The sequence below is a fragment of the Dendrobates tinctorius genome, unplaced genomic scaffold, assembly GCF_039654945.1.
Source record: "Dendrobates tinctorius isolate UK_male_01 unplaced genomic scaffold, ASM3965494v1 ptg000290l, whole genome shotgun sequence".
NCBI classification, from domain to species: Eukaryota; Metazoa; Chordata; class Amphibia; order Anura; family Dendrobatidae; genus Dendrobates; species Dendrobates tinctorius.
The window spans coordinates 5821823-5846887 of NW_027361957.1; the positions used below are offsets into that span (position 1 = coordinate 5821823).

Genomic DNA, 25065 nt, shown 5'->3' on the forward strand with positions numbered 1-25065 from the left:
GAGATGGTGTTCTGCCCAGCTGAATATCCGTGCTGACACGTTTTGCAGACTTCCGTATTTTGTGCTGCCCTGATGACGTAGATGGGCCACGGTGGTCATATTGTCCGAGTAAATCTGGACATGGGCTCCCTGGACTGATATTTCTGCTGCCTTTAGGGCTTCTTCTACCGCTCTCAGTTCTCTGTAGTTGGAAGATTGTCTTTCCATGACTATGGGCCAGAGTCCCTGAGGCGATACTACTCCCCAGCCGCGTTTGCTGGCGTCCGTTGTGATGGACGTCATGGGATATTGTATCCAGGGTGTCCCTTTTGCTAGATTTCCCTGGTTGAGCCACCAGTTGAGGGACAGTTTTACGTGCTGGGGTAGGGAGATTCTCGTATTGAGGGTCTCCGGGTCTTTGCTCCAGCGGTATAGGATATCTCTCTGGTGTATCCTTGAGTGGGCCTGAGCCCAGGGGACCGCTTGGAAGCAAGAAGTCATTGACCCCAATGTTGACATGGCAAACCTTATGTCACTGTTTTCTGACTTTTTAGAGTCCGAATTTTTCATCTCACGCCTACCTTCTTGGTGGGCGGAAGAAAGGATATTTGGTTATGGGAATCTAGGAGGATCCCTAGGAAGACCTTCCCGGTTGAGGGATTCAGGTCTGATTTTTCCATGTTTACCATCCAGCCCAGGGACGCCAGGGTCTGCAGGACTGTTTGTAGGTGTTGCCTTAGAATGGTGTTGGAGGGAGCCATGACCAGGAGGTCGTCTAAGTAAGGGACGACACATATATCCTTCCCTCTGAGGAATGCTACCACTTCTGCCACTATCTTTGTATATGTTCGGGGTGCTGAGGATATGCCGAAGGGTAGAACTCTGAACTGGAAGTGGTGTACTTCTGTGTCTAGAGTGACTGCGAACCTTAGATATTTCCAATGGGATGGATGGATGGGGATGTGGTAATAGGCCTCTTGGAGATCTATGGTGGCCATGGCAAAGTCTTGTCCAATCAGTGGTATCGTGGTCTTTATCGATTCCATCTTGAAGCGTTGGTACTGGACATGTTGGTTTAGCTTCTTCAGGTTGATGATGACCCTGTATTTCCTACTTGCCTTTTTTTTTACTAAGAACAGCCGGGAGTAGGGGTCCTGACCCTGTTCCAGTTCTGGGACTGGAGAGATTACCACTGATGATAGCATCTTTTGGAGTTCGGAGTGTAGAACTTTTTTAAGTCTTGCTGAAGAAAGATATGTAACTTCCAAGTTTTGAGGGGGGCTGGAGGAGAATTTTATTTTTTCCCCTCATCTGACCGAGTCCAGGATTTTTTGATCTGTGGTTATCTCCTGCCAGCACGGGAAGTAGTCTGCAATTCTGCCCCCTACTTGCTTGGCGTCATTTTTTATCTCTGTCTGAACGGGAGTCGTGAAAAATATTCCTGCCTCTTCCGCCTTTTGGGTAGCTCCATCGTCCTGTGTTCCCTTTACCCCTGTATTGCGGGGTTTGAGCCGGGGTGGGTGATAGGGCTTTTTTTGGGTGGTTTCAGCTCGGGAAGGTTTTTCTTCTTGTCGGTCACCTTCTCTAATAATTCGTCCAATGGTGGGCCAAATACGTATTCACCCTTGAATGGTATAGAGCATAATTTTGATTTTGATAGGATAGCACGGACGTTCTTGCTGCAATACGGACTGATTCTGCCGAGTCCGCTAAGGCGGCGGCTGCCTTCTGTAGAAGTGGTAGAGAAGCTAGGAGATCCTCCCTCGTAGTTCCTCTTTTTTATATGGTCTCCTAGCTGCTGAAGCCAGATGTATAGGGTCCAGGTTACACAGGCCGACGACACGTTTGTTTTTAAGGAAGTTGCTGAGGCTTCCCAGGACTTCCTCAGTAGGCTATCCATCTTCCGGTCCAGCGGGTCCTTAAGCTGCGAGGAGTCCTCGAAGGGCAGCGTAGTCTTTTTAGCTACTCTGGCCAGGGCTGTGGAGTCGGTAAGCCAAACCTGTGACTCCGACTCCGACTCCTCAATTTCCCTTACACCGACTCCGACTCCAACTCCGACTCCACGACTCCGACTCCCACACATATTGCTTATATTTAAGTGAAAAATTTATTGTAGTACAATGTGAACCTCAGACATTTAATCATTTTTATGATCCAATAATCAAGATATTTAGATAGAACAGAATATATATTGGTGTACTACCCGGTTTTCATTCTTTTTGGTACAGATACGATATGGATAGACAGATATGGATAAATGGATAGATAGAGCAGATTTCTAATCTGCTTTTGCTATTGAAAACATTATCTATGAGCTCAAAAACCTTTCAGGTGATGCAGTTTTTTAAAAAGATGATCAGCTTTTGCAGCTGAAAAACGTATCCTCAAAAAACACAGGAAAAACGCTGTGTGTGAATGTAGCCTTAGATCAGGAATATAACAGCCATTTATAGGACATTTCATAACTTTCCCAAACTCCTATGAAAAAATATTCAGCACATCCTGCATTGAATTACTGTACCCAATTTATTATATATTTTAGGAGTCGGAGTCGGTCCATTTTATACCGACTCCAACTCCGACTCCACCAAAATGAGCACCGACTCCGACTCCACAGCCCTGACTCTGGCTACCTGGATATCCACTTTTGCATTTCCTCTTCCTTGAGCTCACAGTAAGGGAAAACTCCAGGATCTCGCCTGCCCCATCCACGGAGCACACAGAACCTCTTCATTCCTGTTAGGGACAGGAAAACACTGGGGATTAGAGGAAGGGGAGGGCTATTTAACCTTTTGTTTCCTGTCCCTAATCAGGATGGGAAGGCAACCTCCTGTGTGCTGTCGTGGAGGGGATTAGAGAAAAATGCTATTATTGAGCAGCTTGTCACCATTTTATTACACTGATTAATATCATAACCATATTATCAAACCCCTGACAACCTATTAGTATAACCAACTTAAATGGAAATGCCAATAAATACTAAACTAATATATACAGATTATGAGGGGGAAAAAAGGGAAAAGCAAATGGCAGCAAAATTTGGCTTTCAGTGCTTCCTGTGCATCACACCAATGTGTTCTAAAAAAGTCAAGATTACTTTGAAAGGGTAATTGTTTATAAAAACAAGTCTCAAAATAGAAGGAACAAATCCATTAGTGCAAACATACATTTATAAAAAGAAACAAATGAGGTGCTGGGAAGACTAGCACCACGTTTCTATACTTGGGAATCACTGACATGTAAAACACAAAGAGCCTGGCATGCCTGAAAGCTTCTTAAAAATAAGGTAAAGGCATTTCTTACAACACTCATGGTTGATAAAACATCTCCAAATAAGCAGCTTGCATGCTGGTGGCATTTCCATTTCAATAAGACAGTCCATCTAAAAGTAAAGAAACTGGCTATGTCTTGGCCTGCTCGAAATGTACCTTGCACACTTAAGGGCCTGTCACACTAAGCGATATCGCTAGCAATATCGCTATAACGTAACTGTTTTTTGTGACGTTATAGCGATATTGCTAGCGATATCGCTATGTCTGATACTTACCTCCAACCGCTCCCCCGCTGGTTATCGCTGATCGCGCGAGAACGTCCTGGACCGTTTCTCGTAGTTGGCTTCCTGCTGTGGAGACGAGCGACGCGTGGACGCGGGCGGGAGGACGTCAGGATCGCCTCGTCTGACAGGTAAGTAACGACCCCCGACCCCGGCGATGTCGCTGGTGAGATCTGCCTGTGTGGCAGCTCACTAGCGACCACTTAGCGATGCACCAGCGATCCTGACCACGTCATATTGCTGGTTGGGATCGCTGGTGCATCGCTAAGTGTGACAGTACCTTTAGGCAACGTACAAATGGATTTTTTTGCAAACGGATTCTCTTGAAAATCCACTACAAAATTTAAAAAAAATATTGGAAAACTCTTCCTATTAATTTCTATGGGAAAACCACTGACGATCACACAAGTTTCCTTTTTTAGTTTAGTATTTCTTTTACTGTAGGCATTTTGAACAATGCCTTGTTGGGAAAAGAAGTGCATGTCACTTCTTTAAGTGAATCCTGAAGGAAATTTTCAAACTAGACACAACTCAATGGAGAAAAAAGTCTTCTAGAGAAAAACTCAGCATGTCTTCAAATGTGCATGAGGAAATGCTGCAAATCTCCTCCAAAAAGGAGCGTTTCCTGAACCAGTTTCCATTTGTAAAACTCACTGCATTAGCACAACATAATATCGCTACATACTTGACTGAATATTCCATCTTAACATCCTGTGCCATCTTACTGTCCTGATATTAATATCAAGGCATATTCGATGGATTACAAAAGCTATGGAACTATTCAGTTTTTTTGTTTTGTTTTTTTACAGATGTGTCCATTTTGGCAAACAGTGCGTATCTCATTCTCATTCTTTTTTTTTTTTTTTTTTTTATTTTGACGGTCTGAATCGGTCTTTCGCTGCATGAGGCTCCATTTATAACAGATGGCACAAGGAAGCAAGCTATCACTAGGTAGAATATATACCTCTGTGTTACTATTTGTTTAGACTGGATTTTATTTTGGTGAAAACCTTTCAAAACATATGACCAAAAAAAAAAAAGAACCAAAGAAAAATTTAATTAGAGAAAGCAAAGTTGTGTCCAATCTGTTGAAAAATCTCTTATTCATCACCTTAGGTCATGATGGTTTAGGTGGAACACACATCCAAAGATGATGTGGAAACTGCATGAGATCTGCATCCAAATTTGTACGTTGCACATGAGGATTTTGCGTTAGATTTTATCTGTTGCACTTTTTTTTTTCCTTAAATAGGAAAGTGGATAATGAAAGCAGGAAAAATAAAAATGGTGAATTCTAAACTTGGAGATTAAAAAAATAAAAAATCCAACCTAAATGGTAGTTTTGTGTAAGTGCAGTACTTTATGTTGTCAGTAGTTTTCAGGAAAGGGACAAAGCCTTTATATTTATAAAGCGTGTAAGGTTTGCTAGTCATCAAAATCTGATGCAGAAATTTACCACCACGTCAGGAAATATCTACCCTATGCACACATAGCTGATTTTCGGCACCTCATCCGCATCAAAAGCTACACTGTCTTACATTGCAAAAGGCAAATTCCGCAATGACAGTCTGCAGAAAGAATTAAAATGCTGCAGATTTAAAAATCCAAAATGTAAAATCAATTTATTTGTGGAAATTTCTACAATGTGTAGATGACATTTGTAAAATCCTTGTATTGTGCTGTGGATTTTCTGCACACAAATATCTTACGTGTACATTTACCCTCAAAAAGCTATAGCAAAGAGAAACGTGAATACAGAAAAGTACCGTAGGTCTGTCCCTTTACCTTTATATTTTATACAGAGCATGGGCAAAAAGTGAAAAAGATTGGGATTAATAAGTACGGAGAAAATCATGTGGAGAACGTCTGGCCAAGTCCGAAGGAAAAGATCTCTGGGGTCATTTGGACATCTGTCAAGTATCTGATCTTTCATGTAACAAAGAACGCCTTGGAAAACATCAAGCACCAGAATGAATATCATAGAGAAGTAGCCTATGTGTCTGCGGCTCAGCGGGAGGAAATAAAGGGTTCCAACCACTCGCACCTCCAGGAAGAAGCATCTAAAGACCCGTCAGTCAGCACCGCACTGTATCACTGGCACAGTCAACGCATGACCTCCAAGTTCGGCAAAATGATTTCCTAAGAAACATTCCAGTCTTTATTTCTCAGTTAAAAATGCCAAGTCCTAACTTTTCATGTTATTTCCAAGTGATTCAGACAAGGAAATGAGGAATATAAAAAAAAAATATATTAACTCATTAACAAACCTTACAGGCTGCACAGTAAGCAAATGAGTAGCTTCTGAGAAAAATAATCCGATCATATGATACTTGTCATGTGTAATCATCATGTCATGGGCATCCTGTGCTATGAGGATTTATCATTCTTCAGTCAATCATATAGCAGAACACTCCTACTGACGTGACATGGGCTGCGCTTACTGACACATTACTGTCACAGACAGCAGCAGTGCATTGTGCAATCTGAGGATTATCTTTAGTCAGCAGCATCCCTTTTCCTAAAAAAATAAAGACACTTGTCAGCAGAAAAACAAGTAACGCTCTGGATTTCTGTGCAGAAAAGATGTGGATTTACCGCATATTTCAACCTTAACAGTGTAAATAGTGAATTCTGCAGTGATTTTTCGCAGCATACAGAATATTGACTTGCTGCAGATTTCAAATGTCAATTTGGTGGATTTTCTCTGTAGCATGCAAATAAGATTGTGTGAAATTTCATTAGTATGCGTGTATTTATATACTCCCTTACTACATTCGTCAGATTGCATCGCAAGTGGGAATGGGCTCTAATCCATACACTCCATAGATGTGGTCTTTATGGAAAAGTGTGCAGGAAAAAGCTTTTGCTTTCACAGAAAAATTGTAAGGGTATGTGCACACGCTGCGGATTCTGCTGCGTATCTGCAGCGGATATGCCTCTGCGGATCTACAGCAGTTCCGCAGACAGTGTACAGTATAATGTTATCCTATGGGATTTACAATCCGCAGTGCACATGCTGCGGTTTTTTCCGTGCAGAAAAGCTGCGGTTTTAAATCCGCAGCATGTCAATTCTTGCTGCAGATTCCGTAGCGGTTTGACACCTATTCCATTGTCCAGGTGTCAAACCGCAGGGGAAAACCGCTGGCCAATCCGCAGGAAAACCGCAGGTCACTTTACCTGCGGATCCGCACTGAAAAATCCTCAGGTGAAACCGCAGCGTGTGCACGCAGCCTTAGGCCCGTTTTGAGTTTGCCAAAAGACATGTTGGAGACTGCCCAAATAAATGTATGGAGGAAGGTGCTGTGGTCAGATGAGACCACGATTGAACATTTAGCCACCGAGGTAAAAGCCATGTCTGGAGCAAAACCAGCACAACTCATCATCCCAAGAACGCCATCCCCACAGTGAAACATTGTGATGGCAGCATCATGCTGTGGGGATGCTTTTCAGCAGCAGGGACAGGGAAAATTGATGCATACAGGGATATTCTTGAGAAACACCCATTTCATTCTTTCAGTCATTTGAGACTGGCACCGTCCAACATGACAATAACCCAGAGCATACCGCTAAAGCAACACTCGAGTGGTTTAAGGGGAAAAGTGTAAATGTTTTGGAGTGGCCTAGTCAAAGCTGAGACGTTAATCCAATTGAGAATCTGTTGTCAGACTTGAAGACTGCTGTTCAAAAGCGAAAACCATCTAACTTTAACCCCTTCACGACCCTGCCTATTTTGACCTTAATGACCAGGCCATTTTTTGCAATTCTGTCCAGTGTCCCTTTATGAGGTAATAACTCATGAACACTTCAACGGATCCTAGCGATTCTGAGATTGTTTTTTCGTGACATATTGGGCTTCATGTTAGTGGTCAATTTAGGTCAATAATTTTTGTGCTTATTTGTGAAAAAAAATAATCAGAAATTTGGAGAAAATTTTGAAATTTTTAATTTTTATTCTGTTAAACCAGAGAGTTATGTGACACAAAATAGTTAATAAATAACATTTCCCACATGTCTACTTTACATCAGCACAATTTTGGGTGAAAAAATTTTTTTGTTAGGAAGTTATAAGGGTTCAAAGTTTATCAGCAATTTCTTATTTTTCCAGCAAAGTCTACAAAATCATTTTTTTAGTGACCACATCTCATTTGAAGTCCCTTTGAGGGGCCTACATGACAGAAAACACCCAAAAGCGATACCATTCCAAAAACTGAACCTCTCAAGCTACTCAAAACTACATTCAAGAAGATTATTAACCCTTCAGGTGCTTCACAGGAACTAAAGCAATGTAGAAGGAAAAAATGGACATTTTAATTTTTCCAACATAAATTTTCTTTTAGGCTAGCTTCAGACTAGCATTTTGGCCCGCAGCACATGGCCGCCGCTAAGCCCCGCCCCTGCCCCACCCTCTCCGGTCATCTCCTCCTAGTATCGCACATCGCTGAATGCTGTCTGCACACCCTATCTTTAGCATAGGGTGCGCAGACCGTGCGCTAGTAGGATTTTGCGTGCGCTGCGCCCTTTTGACTGTGCGCCGTCAAAAGCAGCAGGGAAGGTGATAATTGGGGCAGGGGGGTGATCACTGAGACAGGGGGGGTGATCACTGAGGCAGGGGGTGCAGTCAGGGGATTCAGCAGCAGAAAAGGTGATCACTGGGGCAGAGGATGATCACTGGGTTAAAGGGGTGGTCACAGGGGCAAGGGGTGCTCACCGGAGGCAGGAGGGGGCTGTCAGGAGTCGGCAGCAGCAACAGCAGCAGAAAAGGTGATCACTGCCCCAGAGGGTGATAGGCAGGGACCTTGCTCTTCAGCCTCCACGGGCGGGATGAGGCTGAAGAGCGAGGGCAGCCATACTTTACTCCGCCCCTCCACATCTGATTGGAGGGATAGTGTCACATGGACGCTAGCTCTAATCAGATCTGGGGGGGTGACAAAAAGGTCACAAGAAGCGATCGTAGCCCCGGGGGTGCAAAGCCACCCCCGTGGGGTCAACTACAGGCCCTCATATACCTGCGGTTCGGGTGATATTTCATTGACCCCGGTCACCCGAACCGCAGGAACGCAATCCCGACATGACGCATACATTGCATCACAGGTCGGGAAGTCACAAGTTTTGATGACGCATACGCTGCGTCACAGGTCGGGGAGGGGTTAAAGGGAACCTGTCACCTCTTTTGCCCTCTATAAGATGCGGCCATCGCCTTTCAGGGCTTATCTACAGCATACAGCATTCCATAATGCTGTAGATAAGCCCCCGATCTGACCTGCAAGATAAAAGAAATATTTTTTATATTCCGGGGGGGGGGGCCTTTCCGGTGAGGTCCAGTCTTTTAGCGATGCCGTCCTCCTACTTGCATTGTTTCTCCCCAGCATTGCGCTCCTGCGCAGGCGCTCTTTTCTGCCCTGCTCTGCCCAGAGGAAAGTACTGCAGTGCACAGGCGCTGGGCCTCTCTGACCTTTCCAGATGCCTGCGCACTGCAGTACTTTGCTCTGCCCTCAACAGGGCAGAGAAGTGCACCTGCGCAGGAGCGCGATGCCGGGGAGCGACGATGCAAGCAGGAGGACGGCAACGCAAGAAGATAGGCGACAATCCCGGACCTGCGAAACCCATCGGACCGGACTGCATCGGACCTCCCCAACCACCGGGTGAGTATAATAAAACTTATTTTTCTTATCTTGCAGGTCAGACCGGGGGCTTGTCTGCAGCATTATAGAATGATGTAGATAGGCCCTGAAAGGCAGTGACCGCATCTTATAGCAGCTAAGAGAGGTGACAGGTTCCCTTTAAAGAGTTGGAGCAGCTTTGGCTTGAGGGATTGGCAAAAGTCGCAGTGACAAGATGTGGAAAGCTCATAGAGACTTATTCAGAGCGACTTGCAGTTGTAATTGCCGCAAAAGGAGGCCCTACAAAGTGCTGACTTTTGGGAGGTGAATAGTTATGCACACTGAAGTTTTCAGTTATTTTGTCCTATTTTGTAGTTTGCGTCACAATAAAAAGAAACCAAAATGTTCACAGTTGTAGGCATGTTCTTTACATGAACTGAATACAAACAAAAAAAAGGGAAATTCCAGGTTTTGAGATAGCAAAACACTAAAAAAATGCAAAGGGGGTGAATACATTCTCAAACCACAGTAGCTGTGGGCAAATTAACAATGAAGTCACTAGACAAGTTCTTCAAATCAAGGAACATGTCATTGGTAAGAAAGACACAGCTCGTACATACTAATGTTTTTTTTCTGTACTTACATATTGATGCAAAACCTGGGCAATAAACAAGAGAGCGTAAGGCTATGTTCACACGTAGCGGTTTTTTCGAGTTTTCACGGCGGTTTTAAACGCGATTTTGCCGTGAAAAATAATCATTCCATGCATTCCTATGGGATTATGCAATGCTGTGCTAATGCTGCGTTTTTTTTCCGCAGCGGAATCGCTTTGTGGTAAAAAACGCAGCATGCTCATTAATTTAGTGGAATCGCGACGATCCCGCACCCATAGGAATGCATTGTTCTGCTTACTTTCCACATGTGGCTGTGCCCACCATGCCAAAAGTAAGCAGAACATTTGCGGATGGAACCCACGATCCAGAGGAGGGGAGACTGTCCTCCGGGCTCTGGGTACTATATCCCAGTAAAAAATAGAATTAAAATAAAAAATATTGTTATTCTCACCTTCCGGCGTACCGCGCAGCCTTCCCGCCTCTCTCCATGCTCCTGGTCCCAGTAATCCTTTGCAAGAATGACCGCGATGACGTCGACGTCTCGCGGTCATTCGCGATGACGTTGCGGGAGCGCGAAGGATTACTGGGAGCGTGGAGAGAGGCGGGAAGGCTGTGCGGGACGCCGGAAGGTGAGAATAACAATATTTTTTATTATTTTTTTACATCCTATCTTTTACTACTGATGCTGCATAGGCAGCCTCAATAATAAAAAGTTGGTCACACTCGTCAAACACTATGTTTGACGAGTGTGACCAACCTGTCAATCAGTTCTCCAAGCGATGCTACAGATCGCTTGGAAAACGCTAGCATTCTGCAAGCTAATTACGCTTGCAAAACGCTAGTTTTTCCGCGGGAAAATCGTGGGAATTTAAATGCGATTTTCCCACGGAATGGAATCCGGAATTCTCGCGGTAATTTGCGCAAGAGTTCCGCTACGTGTGCACATAGCCTAAGGGTATGTTCCCACAGTCAGTAAACGCTGCGGGTTGGATGCTGCAGCGCAGCCCGCAGCGGCCAGATGTTACAGCATAGTGGGTGGGATTTCAAGAAATCCCATGCCCACTATGGCGTGCACTGGCGCCCGTGGCTCACCTGCGGAGATGGACATGCGGCGCGTCTTTCCAGAAGACAGTATGTCTATTTACAAAAGATAAATATCACCAGTACAATGTATAGGATGCAGTTATTCCGCACGGTTCAATGAACACATATGGAATCACCTGCGTTCAAAAGCCAGCAGCGTTTGGACGCAGTGGAAATGTGCTGCATCCAAAGCGCTGCCTAATAATGATAACAATCTTTTTATTTATATAGCGCCAACATATTCCGCAGCACTTTACAGTTTAACAGTTTCAAAACCCAAGTCATAAGTAACAACGTTAACAATACAACAATTAAAGCAAAATAAGACGAACCTGCTCATGAGAGCTGACAATCTACAATGATGTGGAGGAGATACAAAGTACAGGTGTGTATTTACAATGGTTTAATACTGAACATCTGCACGTACCCTAAAAATTGACGTCTTTAAAATGTGATGCTGGAGAAGTATCAATACCACGGATGGAAAGAAGAACAAAAATTAATTTTGGAACAAATCAAGCCAGACACGTCACCCGAAGAAAGGATCAACAAGCCACAACTTGCTTACTTTAAACACATCATACGAAGAGAGCAATCACTGAAGGACATCATGGTTTGAATTATAGAAAGCAAAGAGGAAGACCAGCAACCCTTTGGCTTGATACAATCAAGATGACGGCGAGGAAGACCTTGGTGGACCTATCTAGGGTTGCACAAGATCGATCTTCCTACTTAGCCTCTTACTTCCTGTCTTATCAGGAAGAGTTTTCAGCAAGACTTCTTATCTTCAGAGGTCTGATCGGATTGCAATGAGAGGCAGTACCTCTATACACAGCTGACAACTGTGGGCTCATAGCAGACCCACCAATTTCAGAGCTGTCACAGCAGACCCTGATCCCCTTCCTAATGACCTGTGCAAAGACTGATTAGCTGTTTCAATAGAAAAGATAGGGCCAGATCTGACCATAGTTGCTGCGTACACAAGATATTTCCTGAAACAACAGGAAGTTAGAGTACAAAAAGGTACAAAAAGGTACAAAAAGGTCAGTGTGAAAATGGCAAGATTTCTAATTTTTATTGAAATATAAAAAATTGACATATGTAGAGAAAAAAATGGCAAAAAAATACATTTGGCACAAAAACCTATTTTAAATAATTGATTTTGTAATATCTGTCCTTTAAATATATTTCTAAGAGGAAAAAAACCCTGAAAATTATCATGAATACAAAGCAAGAAAGGTTTAAAAAAAAAAAAACAACACACGTGCACATCCAGCCTTCGGTTATGTTAAAACTGCGTAACTTTCCAGGAAATTGAATTTGATTTTCAAGCTAAAGATGCTGCAGAAATCGCTAATTTCTATGTAGTCTTGTAAACCAGAAGAGTCTATTGAAACACTTTTATGTTGTTTCCTGGGCACTATTTAAATGTTTTTCTGCTGTCATTAGGCTATGTGCACATACACATTTGGCCGGTGACTAACGCCTATCTGTAGCTCTGGAGCTACACAGGCGGCCGCTGCAGAGCTACAGATAGGCGTTAGTCACCGGCCGGGACAACGTCTTTTACTAAAATCCTGCTCACTTTTATCCGGGATATCAGGAACCGTTTGGTCATGGATTACATATGAGAAGGACCTTCATATATCTTGCTCACAAAGAATCACCTCTGGGATTACCGCCTTTTCATGCTACTTCTGATTACAGAAAGGTAATTCACTCTTTGCCTAGTCCTGTATTGGGACACTTTTCACTAACTCTGCTCACTACGTTCTGGTTTGCGGCTTTTATCTTTAGGGTACACACATTAGCGCGAGTTTTCACAGCTTTGGCTTTTTAAATTCACTAGAACAGCTTGCTCTCAGTGAATGGAACATTTTCACTTTATATCTAGAGGCTGCAAAAGAAAACTATCACAGCTTTCCTTTGCTTTTCTATTTTCTCTTCTGCTGAATACAGGTAACCGATTTCAGACACCGAACAAGACTGAGCAGCGTACAAGCATCTGTGCAGCTTACACCACCATGCATGGAACATGAGCTAAGGGATGGAAGAACCCCGGGGAGGAGGCATCCCGAGTGTAAACATAGGAGCTGCTCATCTCACAGCTGCAACTCAGGTTTCCATCACTTACACCAGCCTAGGTAAAGTCATGTTATTCATATGAGATGGGTACACAAAAACTGGTTCCAGCTATGGTGCAGCATAAGCATGGACAAGAATTGTTACAAACTGGGAATCGTGAATCCAACTTCTAGGAGCACTCCTCTCACGATTGCTATATACATGGAATATCCCTTGGTTACACTGGCATACAATGTGCTGCTGTATGGAGCCTTTATAGTGTACATTATTCTCCTGGACATATAGCTCCCTAAAACGACATGCAATATTCTATGACAATATTTTTTTTACTGATGGATACAGATAAGTGCAGAACTAAAAAATTCTTCCAAACTTCAAGAGGTTGGTCTGGTACCCAAAATGTCCTTTCTAAGAATCTGTTTTTACACCCGAACCACTCTTGTAACTTTATTATAAACTAGCTGAAGAGCCCAGCGCTGCCCAGGCATAGTAACCAACTGTGGTTAGTTATAGCAAATTATAATTATCCTCCATCCCATAGTCCCGTGCCCATATACCCAACATACCTATCCTCCATCCCATAGTCGAGTGCCCATATATCCATCACACATCCTCCATCCCATAGTCCCATGCCCATATACCCATCATACATATCCTCCATCCCATAGTCCCATGCCCATATACCCATCATACATATCCTCCATCCCATAGTCCCATATACCCATCATACATATCCTCCATCCCATAGTCCCATGCCCATATATCCATCATACATATCCTCCATCCCATAGTCCCGTGCCCATATACCCATCATACATATCCACGATCCCATAGTCCCGTGCCCATATACCCATCATACATATCCACAATCCCATAGGCCCGTGCCCATATACCCATCATACAAATCCACGATCCCATAGGCCCGTGCCCATATACCCATCATACAAATCCACGATCCCATAGGCCCGTGCCCATATACCCATCATACATATCCACGATCCCATAGGCCCGTGCCCATATACCCATCATACATATCCACGATCCCATAGGCCCGTGCCCATATACCCATCATACATATCCACGATCCCTTAGGCCCGTGCCCATATACCCATCATACATATCCACGATCCCATAGGCCCGTGCCCATATACCCATCATACATATCCTCCATCCCATAGGTCCGTGCCCATATACCCATCACACATCCTCCATCCCATAGTCCCGCGCCCATATACCCATCATACATATTCGCCATCCCATAGTCGAGTGCCCATAAACCCATCACACATCCTTCATCTCATAGTCCAATGCCCATATACCCATCATACATACCTTCCATCCCATAGTCCAATGCCCATATACCCATCACACATCCACCATCCCATAGTCAACCATTATGACATCATAATGAGCGGCGGGGCTTGCAACCTATGATGACATCAGCGTCGCCATGGCAAACATTGTGACATCATAATGAGGGGCGGGGCTTGATACGCACACTCTTTTTCCCCAGTATGCAGATAGGGGCAAAATTGTTTGGTGAATTGGAATGCGCGGGGTTAAAATTTCGCCTCACAACATAGCTTAGGACGCTCTCGGGGTCCAGACGTGTGACTGTGCCAAATTTTGTGGCTGTAGCTGCGACGGTGCGGATGCCTATCCCGGATATACACACACTTGAGCTTTATATATTAGATTGCCCTACACTTCTACCAATCTACCCTAATTCCCCAATTTTTATTTTTACTTCACTTCTCGTGACGCTTGGTTTGAGAAGAGTCTCAAACAGGATGTCACAGGAGGTAGGAGCTGCACTCACTTCCTTGCAACTTTCATCAGCTGTGGGTAAAAGGGTGTCATCAGAGGGCAGCACTGCAGTTATTTACTAGTTTCTTGCTTCGCTGTCCTCTGAATAGGCCCTAGATCGATGGTGACGCTGCAGGAAAGGTGAGCGCAGCACTGGCAATCTGCCTGTAACCCTGAAAGGAGAGGTCATCAGGGGGGCAGAGATACAAGCAGTGAGTGAAACCAACGCCATCCCACAGCTTCTATCACCCCCTTCAAATGAATCGCCAGAGGACAGTGATCGAATCAGTGAGTAACACCAGCGCTGCCCCTGATGATGATTCATTTGAGGGTGGTGCTAGAAGCTGTAGGCCATCGCTAGTGTCGCTCACTGCTTCCATCTCCGACCCATGACATTAGGCGATAGAAGCAGATTGTGGGTGCTGCACTCACCTCTCCCACAGAATGTATCACTAGGAATATGGGTCCAGGACATCTTCCAAGGATTGCAATGCAAGAGACTACAGTCAGTAACTGCAGCACTGCCTGCTGATCAGGGTTGCCAACTTGACTTTTTTTTTTTTTTTCTGCACAGTTTATCAAATGATCTACGACAGACAATATTTTTTACTGGTACAATGGAAAACCATAATAAGTCATTATGACTACAAGTGATCCATGTCTACAGACTCCAATTCTGATACGAATACATCAGCCCCATTCACTATGAATTGTAAAATGATAATTACAGTCAAAATAATTAACTTTCTTCAGCTTCAAAAAAAAATTAAAAAAAATCAAAGATGCCTTAAATTTATTTTATGGACGGGGGAAAAAAGTGCCCTATATTTATTGACAGTCCAGGAATTTCTGGATGGTCGGCAACCCTGCTGATTCCGTCCTGTTCCAGAAGGGCAGTAGGCGCAGCAGGGAACTGAGCGCAGCACTAGTCTTCTGTCATGCCCCATTTGAGTCTCCTTTCAAATAAAACATCACATTTAGTATAAAAAAAAAAAAAATTAGGGATTTGATAGGTAGAAGTGTAGAGTGTATTATAATAATGATAATTACAAAAGGGTGTAAATAAAGGTTTTTAGAATGTACATTTAGGTAAGAGACCACTCCTTTAAAAATTCCCACAAAGAGCATTTGGTGCGGCGTTTTTGACACGGTGTATGTTCGCAACATAAAAAAATGCAGCATCCTACAGCTCCAGCAAAGTGGATGGGATTTGTAGAAATCTCACGCTCTTTTTTTTTTTTTAATGCTGCACAAACTGACCTGCAACAAGTCAATTTCTTTTCCAGTAAATATTCATTTTATTTTTTGGCTTTTCCTATAAGGCTTGAATGAGGTGAGGAAAATCCATAGGCATAAAACATATATGCATTATAGAACACATGCATTTTAGTGCTTTTTCACAGCTGAACTGCACTAAAATACTCATGTAATTTGCAAGACTATCAAAGTTTTATCAACGTGTTTGCATAGGTTTCCTCCAGGTACCCTTGTTTCCTCCCACGTTCCAAAGACAAACTGATAGGGAATTTAGATTGTGAGCCCCATCGGGGACTGTGATGATAATGTCTGTAAAGCACTGTGGAATTAACGGCGCTATATAAATGAGTAAAATAAATAAATCAACGCTAATTAACAGGTAGTATTCAAAACAAAGCAGTTTTATTTAAAACATGACATAGCAAAAAGGAAAAGGAAAGCTGAAAAAACGTGATAAAAATTGCACTAAAAATTGCAAGATAATGATGCATGACAGAGCACAACTCGGCTGTCAGCATCATTATAGTCTATGGCACCATTATGCATCGGGTCCGGATGCAAACCCTGACAGGACCAACTAATGTGGGTAAAAATTCTGCGTGAAAAAGTCCTAACATGTAAACCTACGGAGTGTCAGAACGAAGATTCGGCAGGCGTACAGAAACTTCTGGCTCACGTATAGAGTGCCGTCACTAGAAGATGAGCAGAAAAGGGCTGGATCCTGAAGAAGGCAGTGATTGGCGAGGATATTCGCACAGACACCACATGAACATACAAATAGATTTCGTAAAAAATAAATCTATGGGAGAACACTTCATTTTTTTTCCCCATTACGGAAAACCCATTTCATGATAACTTTCTAGAGACATAGCTAGCTGCATGATGGTTTGTAAATGATCTGTCTGAAAATCCACAGCAAAACACTTCAAATGCTCTTCATATGCACTTTGTATCGATTTCAAAGGGAAATCCACACTGCAGTTTTTTACCTGACAAGATTGTGAAAGCCTCGCCTTGGAAGAGATAATGAACTGACATGTCAAGGATACAATTTTATTCACCAACCTTGACACTAACATCTATAAATTGTATATATGTATATATACACACACACTGCAAGACGTTGATTTTTTTTGTGTGCAGCGCAAATACACAAAATAAAAAAAAACTCACCAAAAACTCATTGTGGAACCTTAACTTAAAGGAGGAGGGGGTTATCATAATCATAAATGGGGAAAATTGCGGAGTGCTTGTAAAAACAAGCAACTTTGCAACAAGTAACTTTGCAATGTAACTCTTATTAAAAATTCTCTTCCGAACAAAGCGATTTTAATTTTTATTGTATACTTCTTGTTGCCTAGGTTACCAGCCGCCAGTCTATCAGCGGTGGCTGGTTTCCTAGACAAGAAGAATGGCACTTTCAAGTTCATTGTTATAGAGCCTGAAAGTGTAGATCTGACCCTGGCTGGACAGCTTTATCAGCCAGCATCAGTGTCCCTGCACTCCTCCGATGCTACACAAGCAAATCTACCTTTGCTTGTAGCGTTGACGAGCACACTGTTCAGGCCAGTGGCTCAGCCATGCTGCCAGGCAAACCTGCCAATCTCCAGGAGGGCACTGCACATCAGCAAGCAGGGGAAATGGTGTATTCCTGAAGAGCTTATGGTCCAAGACATCAGGACTAGAATTGGTGGAAATTTATTCACACGTACCATTCAACAGAAATTATAGTGGTCGGTGGCTGATGGATGGCAGAGGGAATATTGCCTCTTAGGCCTCTTTCACACTTCAGTTATTTGCATCAGTTATAATCCGCCAAAAAGGCAGACAAGCGGATCCGTTCTGAACTGATGTGAACGGATGGCACAGGATCCGTTTTTAGACGGATCCTGAAAATGAGGAAATTTAAAGGAACCGCTGGCCGGGAAGGAGAGATAGAGAGATAGAGAGAGAGAGTTTTTTGGTCCGGCACCCAGACAGATTTTGGGGTTAATTCAGTGTCTGGAGGATCCGCCGGACAAAAAAACGTTGCAAGTTCCGTTTGGAAATCTTTGAGGATGATGACGGACACTAACATTGTGGCGGATCCTCAAAAAAACGGATGCAACGGACGGCAGTCAGGATCCGCCAATAATGAAAGTCAATGTGGAAAAAAACGGATCCGCAAAGAAAAATGGCGGATCCGTTTTTTTTTCAAAATTGGCGGATCTTGACTGATTGTCAAAAACGGAAGTGTGAAAGAGGCACCTGGCAGTGCCTGTGGCTCTTCTTTTGACTAGCCGGTCTGGTACTATATCAAATGAGGGATGAGAATGCGCCTGACCGTCAAGAGACACACCATAGACACCGGTCTTCTCTCACGTCCCATTTGAGTCTCCTCTCAAATGAAACATCACATTAAGTAAAAAAAAAACAAAAACATTTGATAATTATAAAAGGGTGTAAAGAACGGTATTTACAATGTACATTTAGACCACACCTTTAAGAGTTCCCACAAAGAGCATTTGGTGCGGCGTTTTGGACCCATATTCCCACCTCTGTCCAGGGGCCGCAGGCCATTGCTGATAGAATTGGTTTTCACCAACTCTAATCAGGACACATACAGTCATGGCCAAAAGTATTGACACCCCTGCAATTCTGTCAGATAATACTCAGTTTCTTCCTGAAAATGATTGCAAACACAAATTCTTTGGTATTATTATCTTCATTTAATTTGTCTTAAATGAAAAAACACAAAAGAGAAAGAAGCAAAAAGCAAAACATTGATCATTTCACACAAAACTCCAAAAATGGGCCGGACAAAAGTATTGGCACCCTCAGCCTAATACTTGGTTGCACAACCTTTAGCCAAAATAACTGCGACCAACCGCTTCCGGTAACCATCAATGAGTTTCTTACAATGCTCTGCTGGAATTTTAGACCATTCTTCTTTGGCAAACTACTCCAGGTCCCTGATATTTGAAGGGTGCCTTCTCCAAACTGCCATTTTTAGATCTCTCCACAGGTGTTCTATGGGATTCAGGTCTGGACTCATTGCTGGCCACCTTAGAAGTCTCCAGTGCTTTCTCTCAAACCATTTTCTAGTGCTTTTTGAAGTGTGTTTTGGGTTATTGTCCTGCTGGAAGACCCATGACCTCTGAGGTAGACCCAGCTTTCTCACACTGGGCCCTAAATTATGCTGCAAAATTTGTTGGTAGTCTTCGGACTTCATAATGCCATGCACACGGTCAAGCAGTCCAGTGCCAGAGGCAGCAAAGCAACCCCAAAACATCAGGGAACCTCCGCCATGTTTGACTGTAGGGACCGTGTACTTTTCTTTGAATGCCTCTTTTTTCTCCTGTAAACTCTATGTTGATGCTTTTGCCCTAAAAGCTCTACTTTTGTCTCATCTGACCAGAGAACATTCTTTCAAAATGTTTTAGGCTTTATCAGGTAAGTTTTGGCAAACTCCAGCCTGGCTTTTTTATGTCTCGGGGTAAGAAGTGGAGTCTTCCTGGGTCTCCTACCATACAGTCCCTTTTCATTCAGATGCCGACGGATAGTACGGGTTGACACCGTTGTACCCTCGGACTGCAGGGCAGCTTGAACTTGTTTGGATGTTAGTGGAGAATCTTTATCCAACATCCGCACAATCTTGCATTGAAATCTCTTGTCAATTTTTCTTTTCTGGCCACATCTAGAGAGGTTAACCACAGTGCCATGGGCTTTAAATGTCTTGATGACACTGCGCATGGTAGACACAGGAACATTCAGGTCTTTGGAGATGGACTTGTAGCCTTGATATTGCTCATGCTTCCTCACAATTTGGTTTCTCAAGTCCTCAGACAGTTCTTTGGTCTTCTTTCTTTTCTCCATGCTCAATGTGGTACACACAAGGACACAGGACAGAGGTTGTGTCAACTTTAATCCATGTCAACTGGCTGCAAGTGTGATTTAGTTATTGCCAACACCTGTTAGGTGCCACAGGTAAGTTATAGGTGCTGTTAATTACACAAATTAAAGAAGCATCACATGATTTTTCGAACAGTGCCAATACTTTTGTCCACCCTCTTTGTTATGTTTGGTGTGGAATTATATCCAATTTGGCTTTAGGACAATTCTTTTTGTGTTTTTTCATTTAAGACAAATTAAATGAAGATAATAATACCAAAGAATTTGTGTTTGCAATCATTTTCAGGAAGAAACTGAGTATTATCTGACAGAATTGCAGGGGTGTCAATACTTTTGGCCATGACTGTAAGACAGATCAGGACTACGGAGGACCTTGTGATAAAGGGGTAGATGTGTATCAGCCGCAGAGACATTAGAATCCATTCATACATTACACAATATCAAACAGGCAAACAAAATGCAAACTGCAAAGTGATATTAATGTGCCGTAGTCTTAGGCTGTGTGCACACGCTGCGGATTTTGCTGCGGTGTACAGTACCATGATTCCCTATTGGAATCAAAAACCGCAGTGCAGACGGTACGGAATTTTCCGCGCGGATTATCTGCGGTTTTCAATCCGCAGAAAGAATTGACATGTCAATTCTTTATGCGGATTCCCCTGCGGTTTGCCATCTCCTCCATTGAGGAGATGAAAAACCGCAGGGCAAAACCACAGAGCAATCCGCAGGTAAAACCGCAGGTATTTTGACCTGCTGTTTCACCTGCGGATTTTACAAAATCCGCGCGGATGAATCCGCACCTAATCCGCAGCGTGTGCACACAGCCTTAGGGTATGTGCACACATAGTTTTTTGTCTCTGCGGATTTTGTAGAGAAAACCGCAGGAAATCCGCAGGACAAAGTGCTGCGGTTTTTCTGCGGTTTTGCCCTGCGGTTTTGCCCTGCGGTTTACACCTCATAATGGATGAGGTGTAAAACTGCAGCGTTTCTGCACCAAACAATTGACATGCTGCGTTTTGAAAACTGCAGCAAAACCGCGCGGAAAAAAACGCAGCATGTGCACAGCTTTTTTTTTATTTCCATAGGAAATAAAGGTACTGTACAACGCAGCAGAATCTGCTGCGTTTCTGCAGAGCCAAAAACGCTGCGGAAACGCAGCAGAAACCGCAAAGTGTGCACATACCCTCACAGTAATCACAAACCAAGAGAGAAAGGACACTTTGCCCAAAAACAGGACATCAGATGCACACAAAAAACAGGATGTAATTCATCCCCTATTACAGATTCCCCAAGGGATGCTACTGATAGGTTGGTAAGGCAACAAAACTCCATCCCGAATATTGCTAAGTAGCTTCAAACAGGGCTCGTTCCGCATTGCATCTGTGCCCACTGTTGGAGGCATACGTTCCCCCCCGCTAGTGGGCACAGTCAGGCTGGAAGCAGAGGCGGCCGTCCACCATAGGGACCCCATTGTAAAGAAGTGTTTGCAGGATGGTGCATGCTACATTACAGTGGCTTTTTGCATAAAAAAGTGCAGTCAACTGTGCATTTCTACGGTGTACAGGCAAACATACGGTACGCAATCACATATGGGCCTGAAGAACACACTCTCCACCTCAGGCAGATGAATGGTGGCTTAGGCCTCTTTCACACTTCTGTTTTTGACCATCAGTCAAAATCCGCCAGTTTTTAAAAAAACGGATCCGCCATTTTTTTTTGGCGGATCCGTTTTTTTCCCCATTGAGTTGCATTAGTGGCGGATCTTGACGGATGGCCATCCGTTGGATCCGTCAAATTTTTTTCGTCCGCCGACATGCCTGGACGGACAATGCAACGTTTTTTTTGCTACAGGATCCGCATTTTACAGTGCACATGTCCGGAGGAAGGAATTCAGCTGGAATTTTAACCCTGAAATTCATTCTCTCTCTCTCTCCTTCCCGGACTGCGGTTCCTTTAAAATTCTGCATTCAACGGATCCGTGAAAAAAACGGTCGGGTGCCATCCGTTTGCATCAGTTACAAGCGGATCCGCTTTCCGCCATTTTGGCGGATTTTAACTGACAAAAAAAAAACGGATGTGTGAAAGAGGCCTTATGGCAACGTTGCAGCGCGTGCGTGGCGACATGTAAGTGACAGATGAAGAAACTGGTGGAGACAATGATATCTGTAAGGCCATGTTCACACATTCAGTATGTTACCTCAGTATTTGTACGCCAAAGCAAAGAGTAGAAAAATTAGAGGAAAAGGATAATAGAAACATGTCCCCACTTCTGGATTTATCACCCACTCCTGGTTTTGGCTACTGAGGGAAAATACTGACCAAATACTGAGTGTGTGCATGTGACCTGAGGAAAAGTTACTTCAATTAACCCTTGAAATAAGTATACACCAATAATAGTGGTCATACAAGATGTACTAATGTGATGTGTGTCCGGCACGTCAGGCGACGCTACACGGCAGGCACGGCGTCCGGCACGTCAGGCGACGCTACACGGCAGGCACGGCGTCCTGCACGTCAGGCGACGCTACACGGCAGGCACGGCGTCCTGCACGTCAGGCGACGCTACACGGCAGGCACGGCGTCCGGCGACGCTACACGGCAGGCACGGCGTCAGGCACGGCGTCCGGCGACGCTACACGGCAGGCACGGCGTCCGGCACGTCAGGCGACGCTACACGGCAGGCACGGCGTCCGGCACGTCAGGCGACGCTACACGGCAGGCACGGCGTCCGGCGACGCTACACGGCAGGCACGGCGTCCTGCACGTCAGGCGACGCTACACGGCAGGCACGGCGTCCTGCACGTCAGGCGACGCTACACGGCAGGCACGGCGTCCTGCACGTCAGGCGACGCTACACGGCAGGCACGGCGTCCTGCACGTCAGGCGACGCTACACGGCAGGCACGGCGTCCTGCACGTCAGGCGACGCTACACGGCAGGCACGGCGTCCTGCACGTCAGGCGACGCTACACGGCAGGCACGGCGTCCGGCACGTCAGGCGACGCTACACGGCAGGCACGGCGTCCGGCGACGCTACACGGCAGGCACGGCGTCCGGCACGGCGTCCGGCGACGCTACACGGCAGGCACGGCGTCCGGCACGTCAGGCGACGCTACACGGCAGGCACGGCGTCCGGCACGTCAGGCGACGCTACACGGCAGGCACGGCGTCCGGCACGTCAGGCGACGCTACACGGCAGGCACGGCGTCCGGCGACGCTACACGGCAGGCACGGCGTCCTGCACGTCAGGCGACGCTACACGGCAGGCACGGCGTCCTGCACGTCAGGCGACGCTACACGGCAGGCACGGCGTCCTGCACGTCAGGCGACGCTACACGGCAGGCACGGCGTCCTGCACGTCAGGCGACGCTACACGGCAGGCACGGCGTCCTGCACGTCAGGCGACGCTACACGGCAGGCACGGCGTCCTGCACGTCAGGCGACGCTACACGGCAGGCACGGCGTCCTGCACGTCAGGCGACGCTACACGGCAGGCACGGCGTCCTGCACGTCAGGCGACGCTACACGGCAGGCACGGCGTCCTGCACGTCAGGCGACGCTACACGGCAGGCACGGCGTCCTGCACGTCAGGCGACGCTACACGGCAGGCACGGCGTCCTGCACGTCAGGCGACGCTACACGGCAGGCACGGCGTCCTGCACGTCAGGCGATGCTACACGGCAGGCACGGTGTCCTGCACGTCAGGCACGGTGTCCTGCACGTCAGGCACGGTGTCCGGCACGTCAGGCGACGCTACACGGCAGGCACGGTGTCCGGCACGTCAAGCGACGCTACATGGCAGGCACGGTGTCCGGCACGTCAGGCGACGCTACATGGCAGGCACGGTGTCCGTACCCACAGTACATGGTAGACTCTACAGAGACAGTAGTTCGTTCTCACTAGATTTTCCACACGCACCCCCTATATTATATGTGCTGCGCTCAGCCAGTACTAAGGGCTCTTCTGTCTCAGGAGTATTGGGATGCCTCCAACAATTTGGGGATCACCCACTGGAGGTATTAGTCTATATGGGTAGAAATAGCAATAAATCATCCCATGTCTCCTGCACATGGGGCCACAAAGATGGAGCAGGATGGCAATGTGAATGGGCAGCTACAACACCCGTACTGGGTGAAGCCTCAGCAGCTGACTGGTTAATACACCGATTGTGTATGTGTGGGTATATTACACACACAGTCACCGCCAGCATGTTGTGAGGTGCTGCCATTTCACTATCAGGCTGCCCCACACCGCTGCGCTGTCTTACCGTGCAGCCCGGTGTATGGAGGCCAGCCCGGAGAGCAGATGTCTGTCCTTCTTCTGGCCACAGGCGGCGTACCGAGGCGCAGGGCACCAGCCGCTTCCAGCCCCAGCACAGGCAGCACCTCCACTCTGCAGCGCGATGTGATAGTGTCATCACTACCACGCCCACTGCATCCACTTGCTGCCACCTAGCGGTCAAATGCGTCAACTACTCAGTGAGACGAGCAGCCACATTGTGGTTGGCAAGCCAGGAATATGCGAAACTACCGGAGGGCCAGTAGGCGGCTCACCACGGCTCCATACGGAGGTTACATGTAAATATGGCAATGTCATTTTTTCTTAGGAATTCCGTGTGTCACGGTTTCCTCTATAACGGTGTGTCAGTAACAGCTAACTGAAAACTGTCCAATCAGAACTCAGTTTTCATTTGTGAGACATTACTAAATACTGTATACCATAGCGACCAAAAGTTTTGTATATTTTTTAAAGTGTGATTACTTCAGTCTGGTTGTCGTGACGCCATTTTCCTGGTGATGAAAGTGCATGAGGTTGTCATCATGTAAGACCTTAATTTAAATCAAAATTCTTTAGATTATAGGTATGGTAATTTAATTAAAGAAAACTGACTGCCAAAAGTTTTGCATATAATATTTATTGATCACAAGAGAGTAATTCATTGTACAATGCCATAACTTAGCATTCTGTAGCATAACCTTTGCTTTGACTACCGCACCACACCGATGGGGCATTGAAGCCATTAGGGTGATAAGACATCCTGAGGGATCTTGCTCCATTCCATTTGCCAATCTGCAAACAATTCATCTTTATTGCTATGGGTACGGGCCCTAAATCGTCACCCTAACTCATACCAAAGGTGCACCATAGGGTTTAAATCAGGTGATTGGCTTGGCCATTGCAACAGGCCAACATTATAC

The 25065-nt window shown here is 45.2% G+C and overlaps 1 protein-coding gene across 4 annotated transcripts in view; it reads right to left on the reverse strand.

The window, feature by feature from the left end:
- The window catches only part of OSBPL8 (oxysterol binding protein like 8), a 423538-nt gene extending 399205 nt beyond the window's left edge, over positions 1 to 24333 (reverse strand). For 3 of the 4 annotated variants that reach the window (XM_073560013.1, XM_073560011.1, XM_073560012.1), the window contains exon 1: positions 24135 to 24333. The gene's annotated coding sequence lies outside the window, so the exon portion shown is untranslated. The remainder of the gene's footprint in view (positions 1 to 24134) is intronic. The other variant, XM_073560014.1, reaches the window with a different exon arrangement.
- Positions 24334 to 25065: the final 732 nt, after the last annotated feature.